A 7811-nucleotide genomic window follows, 5' to 3' on the forward strand; every position below is an offset into this window, starting at 1 on the left:
ACCTATGTTGGAAGGTTTGAAGATACCATTCCCTAATACCTTGATTTTCTAGAGAAAGATAATCTTTTTTAAGATAATCTATATTAATTTTCTTCTTTTTTCTTGCTAACTTCTCTGCTATATATGTATCATATGTATTATTATTTATTTCTTCTTCTGTATCATCTTCTATTTGTAATGTAAGTATTTGAAATTCCTCTATATCAGGTTCAAAAGTATATGTTGGAAGAACTACATGATCAACCGTTCTTCTCACTCCTTGTAATTAGAAGTCTGAAGATGGTGTAGGTTGTGAAGTAGAAGGAAGTATGATAACATCAGGAGTAGTATGACAAGATTTTCGAGCATGTATTAATGGTTTTTTATTTCTTTTCCTATTAATATCTATGTCATTTTTTACTATAGACTATTGGAATTTTATTTCAATATTTCCATCTGAATGTTCTATTATTTGGTTTGGAATATTATTTCTAGGTGCTTTTTGGGGTTGATTTGCATGTTGTAATGCCCATGATCGAGGTAGAATAATATCAGACCAAGTAATTGTTTTGGGTACAATTGTATTTGATTTTTCTATATTTATTTGAAATAATATAGTTTGATCTTTTTTATCAGCCTGCATAATATTAGGACAAAGAGTATTCATTACCTTATAATAACTTCTGTATACTATTGCTAAATTTTGAGAACCATGTATCATATTGAATCCATGAGTTTTCAAATTTATAGATAATATAACTAATATGTTTGGGTCTGTTAAAGAAACAGAAAAATTTGGAAAGCAATTAAAATATATGGGTCCACTACATAGGCTGGATTCTACCATACCTAGGAGTGAATCTGAGAAATTATCGTGTCTTGTATCTCTTAGGCATACAAGCACTGAAGTGTTTAACCCTAGTCGAGTTAAAGGTTTAATTGCTATTTGGATTAATCTAATGTGCAAATATTTATAATTATTCTCTTTATGTTTTTCAATAATTTTTCTTGATAGTAGTTGGAAGTCTTCCTGGTTTTGAGTTACAGATAGACTTTCTTCTACTGTTTTTATAGCATAACCTAATTTGAATTTAAATGATCCTTTATGATAAATATCTTTTATTGGTACCTTAGGAATATTCCAATGTTGGATATGATTTTCAATATCATTAATAATAATCTCTTCTTTATTTTTAACTCTTAATGTCTGAGATTAAGTTACAGTATTACCTTTAAGATTCCTAATTAAATTTGCCATCTGTAGGTTGCGGATAATGACAATCTGGACGATCAAGAGTCCAACGTGTTCCCCTAAGCGGCTCTTTCTAGCCTTGGCGGGTACTTTGCCTAGACTTTTCCTTTCGTCTCTTGTCTTAACTCTCGGACCAACTTTCTTAGATGTAAATTGAACTAGGTTTCTACAGTAATATTGTAACTTTTACTCTTAATAGTTTACTGTTGGCTCTGATACCAAAACGCGCCAAGATCTACATTGATTTTGAACCAACTATTTTATAACAAGTAAGCAAATAGCATACCATTATTTTTTATTAATTCTTGTAATATTCGAATATAACTAAGGCAAAATAAGATTATTATAATAAAGGGAATAACAGAAATGTCGATAACAAACCACGATGTGTGTGTGTGATCACCTATTTTAATACTGAAGACAAGTTTAAACGGCATTTAAACTTTCAAACCATATATATAGATTTCAAACCATATTAACTGTTACAAGCTATAATCAAACTGACTGAAACATAATCTATAAAGCATATGAAACAAATCTTACAGTGAAAACATAAAAAACACTTACAGCTTACAAATACAATAACTGGAGAATAGCTTCCAGTTGTGAGGACAGTATGATGGGAGTGTATGGAAGTTACAGTCGCACATGTTTAAACAAAGAAAACTAAGATAGGAAACTGAGATAAGAAGATAAGAGAGAACCTGGTTTTGATGTATAAAAAGATAGGAAAAACCTGGATAGCATGATACAGGTTCTGGCTGTGAGGTCGGGACAGCAGTTGTGGTCTTGCGTAGAGGGCAGAGGGATGAAGAGAGTAGAGAGAGCAGAGCAGAGTGTGAGAAGGAAGAAGCTCTGAGACCTACTTAGAATGAAGAAGGGTCCTTCCTTTTATAGGCGAAGATTGGGATAGCTTAGCGACGAAGTAAAGGCAGCGACCGACTTGATATGACTAAAAAAGGAGGAGAAGAGACTTAAAGCGAAAAGGAAAAGACAAAAGTGACATAAAGTGAAAAAGGAAAAGACAAAAAGGAAAAGGAAGATGCTTAAAGGAGCATCTTAAACAGTATTTATTTGTCGTCTTGTGTCGGCAGCACAGTGCTTTATGTCGGCAGCTTTGTCGTATGTGTCGGTGGCCACAGTAGCTTTGTCGTATGCGTCGGCAATTGGTACGGAGGGCATCTTGGTATAGTATCTGAGGTGATATGGTACGATGTAGCATCTTTATGGTCTTTGACTGAATTCATTGGGGTCTTCTTCTTCTTTTGGGTCAGTTTCTTCTTCTGGGTCTGCTTCTTCCAGTGGAAGATACCTATTGTTGTGTGTTGGTGAGGATTGTACGGTCTCATCCGATGAGACCGGTTTTCTTCCTGCTTCTGCAAAGATTTCTTTCATCTGTTGTTCCAGGGCATCTGTGGAAGCATTTGGGTTTGTTTGAAGCATATTTCGTAAATATGTAGGGAAGTCAAATAAAGCATTGGCTGTATTATGGTCACTTGGACTTGGGTTATATATGGGCTTTTGTGGAGGTATTCTTTTGGGAACTACGGTTGTGAGATCCATATTAAAGATATCCCACCACTTAACTGAGATGGTTTTTCCCAATCTTGGAATATAAGTATGGTCGGCTGTATTATTAACAGAGATTGAGTATTCCCATTTCATAATCCATGGGAGTTGGTATAGTGCAACAAAGTATAGGTGATTGTCTGTATTATTATCACTATTATTGAATCTCACAAATTGTTCCTGCACTTTTTGGAAAGCAGGAGGTAAAATTGTAGTATTTGATCCCCAAACTAAAAACCAATTTTTAAACCAGTTAGGGAATCGTTCGAAAATAGGCAATCGTAACTGAATATACCAACTATGGGTATTGTTTGGATTTTGATAATAAAACATTTTATGCCATGCTTCTATATATTCGGCATACTTATAATATTTGTATGAAAAGTCAGGATTATGTAATTTCTTCCCTTGAGCAGGATTGCAGCCCCACTCATCATAAGAAAGTAATTTCTTAATCTGGATTTTGGAATATGCAATTACTCTAGTATTTTGTTGGTAGTAATGGACAATAGATATGGATCCTGTTTCCATGAGGATTGCTTCATAATATTCTCTAGTTTTGACTCCATTAGTTGGATTCAAATGGTTTATCAGTTATAATGGAGCAAGTTTGATATGGTCCATATTCGTATGGTGATCATCAATGGTAATGTCCATAAGCTAGGCTCTTTCAATATATGAAGACCGAGAAAAATTAGGCTTCTGGTTTGATTTAGATTGTGCTTGAGAATAACCAGGAGTAGATGTATTAGCCTCTGGGTAATTGATTTGGTGGATAGGAGAATTGGAAGGTGAAAGGGTTGCCAAAGGCAGGAATTCACCTTCAAATGATATTATATTCAGTGGGCGTTTCTCATTGCGAGAATTGCTTCGAGAACTCATGAGAGTAGGTGGATGTGATAGAGTAGTATTATTTTTATTAGCTGCAAAGAGCTGTAGTGCAAGTGATAGTGGTGATTCTTCGTCGTTGGCGTCAGGGTTGCCCCCCCTGCAAAAATTCACGGGTGAGAAAATCAGGAAGAGAATTGGAAGACCCAGGAAGATGTTCAATAGTGAAATCAAAAGCGTACAAGATAGCTTGCCAGCGAGCAAATATTTGTTTAGCAACAAGATTTTGGACATCTTTTTGCAGAATATCTTTAGCTGCTTTACAATCAGTTCTAATGAGAAATTGTTGATTGAGAATATCACTTTGAAATTTCGTAACACAATGGACTATGGCAAGTAATTCTTTTTTTATCATAGAATAGTTTTGCTGGGTTGGGTTCCAGGCTTTAGAGGTATACCTGAGTAGTTGTTCCTGATTATCAATGCGTTGCTTGAGAATACCACCCAAGCCCAATTCGGATGCATCACATTCTATTATCTTGAAAGCAGTAGGATGGAGAAGAGAAAGGCAAACAAGGGTTTTTACCTTTTGTTTGATTAGTTGAACTGCTTTAGTATGAATGTTTGTCCATGGTAAAGGATGTTTTCTTAATCTATCATGTAAAGGTTTAGCATCTATAGCAAGATTCAGATAGAAATCACTAACATAATTTAAACATCCTAAGAACCTTTGAAGTTCTTTCTTATCGAGTATGTGATCGGGGAATTTATCAGCAAATTGTATGGATCGATCTATTGGAATAATGGTGCCATGATGGATATTATGTCCTCGAAACCCAATATTGCTTTTAAATAAAGTTATCTTTTTTACCGATACAACTAATCCAGTATTCTTGACTGCATGAATAAAAGTATTAATATGTTTAATAATTTGGTCTATAGATTCAGAAAAGATCAAGACATCATCAATATAAACTATCATAAATTGATAATAAGTATTAAAGACATCATTCATTATTTTCTGAAATTCTGATGGAGCATTTTTTAAGCCAAATGGCATTACATTCCATTCATATTGTCCAAATGGTACATTAAATGCTGTTTTATATTTATCTTGTTCTTGAATTTGTATTTGCCAATATCCAGATTTCATATCAAATTTGGAAAAGATACAAGCGTTGGCTACTCTATCTAATAAATCTTTTTTATTGGGGATAGGATATCTAATCCATCTTAAAACTTTATTGAGAGGTTTATAGTTAATAACTAATTGAGGTACTCCTCGTTCTTTTTCAGCATTTTTTATTGACATAGAAAGCTGCACAACTTCAAGGTGATGAGCTTGGTCGTATTAACTTTTTTATTTGGAGGTCATCAATTTCTTTTCTACACATGTCTAATAGAGTAGTGTTCATTTGTATTGGTCTAGCTTTTGTAGGTATTTGTTTTTCATCAAATCCTTGTTCATATGGTAGACTAATACTGTGCTTTTTCCTTTTCCAAAAAGCATTGGGATGCTCACTACATATAGAGGTTTCTATTTGATGTTGAATTGATTGAATCTTTTGTTGGATCAAAGGATTCTGTATTTGTTCTTCTATATACTTATATTTAATTTCTTGTTTTAAAGTACAAAGAAATTTTTCTTTATTCTGTAACTGACTTTTGACATTATTGATTTCCTTTAATTTTGGTTTATGAATAAAGTCAAAGTGTATTGGTACATTTTGATAATTCAAAGATATTCCTGTTTGATCTATTGATAAAGGATATAGAAGTGTAAGAAATGGGACTCCAAATATAATTGCTTGGCTTAATCCTTTGACCATAATAAATGATGTATTAATACATTAATGATTATTATAGACAAAAGCATTGGATAATTTATAATTTATAAAGAGTCTACTATCAGCTGCAGTATTTAAGATTTGAGTCGTTTTGTCAAAATATTTTGATAGTACTAATCCTTCATTGATGCAATTAAGGTCAGCACTTGAGTCTATTAGAGCTGAGGTTTGGAACTGATAATCTTTTGCAACGATTATAGTGACTTGAACAAACCATTTTTGAATCATAATTCTATCTATCAAATTGGCAGAGGAAATTGTTACCAGATGAGGCTTGGCTTCTGACGTTTCTGGTATATCTCCTGGTGGATCAAGATTATATGTTGTAATAAGCTGATCGAATTCTAGTTCATTTGTATCTATCTCTTGTTGAGATAGATTTTGTAATTTTAAATTCTTAATTCTATTTTTTAATTGATGTACTTCTCTTTTGACTTCTTTGATTTCTTGTTTTAAATCTGAAATAGAAGGTTCTTTATGTTGAGAGGTATGTTGTTCACTTACTCTTTTCATAATAGAAGCAAAATTGTATTCATAGGGTGTTTTACTAATTGGAAGTGTTTTTGCTTTTGTTCTAGTTAAGGTAATAAATTTAGTGATTACAGATCTTTTTTCTGCTATCTAATCTTCGTTGTCCCACATTATCCCATTATAAAATGGTATAAGGATGCCTTTTTCTCAAGATTATTAATAAAAGAAGATTGTCAATTAGACCATTGGAAAGAAAAATTTATCGCTGGTCTACCCTACTTATTTGCAGAGAAAGTCAAAGATAGACTTAGAAAGAAACATAATGGAATTATAGTATACTCAACATATACACTTGGAGAACTTTCAGCAGAAATATGTGCTGAAGGATTAGCCTTATGTACTGATCTTAAACTCAAAAGACAGTTAGATAAACAACAAAATTACCAAGCGTAAAGAACTTGGTGACTTCTGTGAACAATTTGGTTACCATTTAGATAGAAAAAATACACCTGAAAAGTTATATAAGAAAAAGAAAAAATATAAAAAGGACAAATATAAATCCAAATCCAATAAAGTACATAAAAGTTATAAAAAGTCTAAACAAAAATTTATAAACAAATTCTCTCAAAATACAAAAAATAAAAAGAAACTTCCAGTATGTTATAAATGTGGAAAAGTTGGTCATTACAAACACCAATGCAAATTAAAAAAGAAAATAGAATCATTACACTTAAATGAATCAATCAAATCAAAATTATATAATATAATCAATTATGATTCTGAATTCTCAGATTCTACTGAATCACATATAGAACATATTCAAGATGATGACCTTTTTTGGACAGAATCCCATGATTCTTCAGAATCTTCTACACCTATACATAATCTTCAGAATCTTCTACACCTACACATAATCTTCATATTCTTACTCAAGGAGATAATCTAATATTAGATATTATTGAGAAAATTACAGATCCAGAAGAAAAAAGATCTGTAATCACTAAATTTATTACCCTAACTAAAACAAAAGCAAAAACACCTCCAATTAGTAAAACACATGATGAATACAATTTTGCTTCTCTTATGAAAAGAGTAAGTGAACAACACACCTCTCAACATAAAGAACCTTCTATTTCAGATTTAAAACAAGAAATTAAAGAAGTCAAAAGAGAATTACATCAATTAAAAAATAGAATTAAGAATTTAGAATTACAAAATCTATCTCAACAAGAGACAGATACAGATGAACTAGAATTCGATCAGCTTATTACAACATATAATCCTGATCCACCAGGAGATATACCAGAAACTTCAGAAGCCAAACCTCATCTGGTAACAATTCCCTCTGTCAATTTGATAGATAGAATATCTTTGACTTTCTCTGCAAATAAGTAGGGTAGACCAGCAATAAATTTTTCTTTCCAATGGTTTAATTGACAATCTTCTCTTATTAATAATCTTGAGAAAAAGACATCCTTATACTATTTATAATGGGATAATGTGGGACAACGAAGATTAGATAGCAGATCTTCTGATCTTGCTACCAATAAGGTTGTACTTCCTACAAAATGTAATATAATCGTATATATTAAGGTGTTTACTGCATCACTTTCAATATAAATTATTTCTTGATTTTGCTCATTTCTGGCGGTCCATTGTCTTGTATTGGTAAGGATTCTATTTTTAGTTTCATCATCTACATAGAAATCCCACCATCGTCTTAACCAGTCAGTAAATCCATTAACTATTGCTCTGGCAATCTCTTGGTCTGGATTGCCTACCATTTTGTTTGCAGAGGCAAACATAGTCATATGTCTCATGACATCTAATATTTTTAATTTAGATAAACCGTCTATTGTCCAATT

This window comes from Amborella trichopoda, chromosome 13 (assembly GCF_054954075.1).
Source record: "Amborella trichopoda isolate Santa Cruz 75 chromosome 13, AtrichopodaSantaCruz75HAP2 v2.0, whole genome shotgun sequence".
Classification (NCBI taxonomy): Eukaryota; Viridiplantae; Streptophyta; class Magnoliopsida; order Amborellales; family Amborellaceae; genus Amborella; species Amborella trichopoda.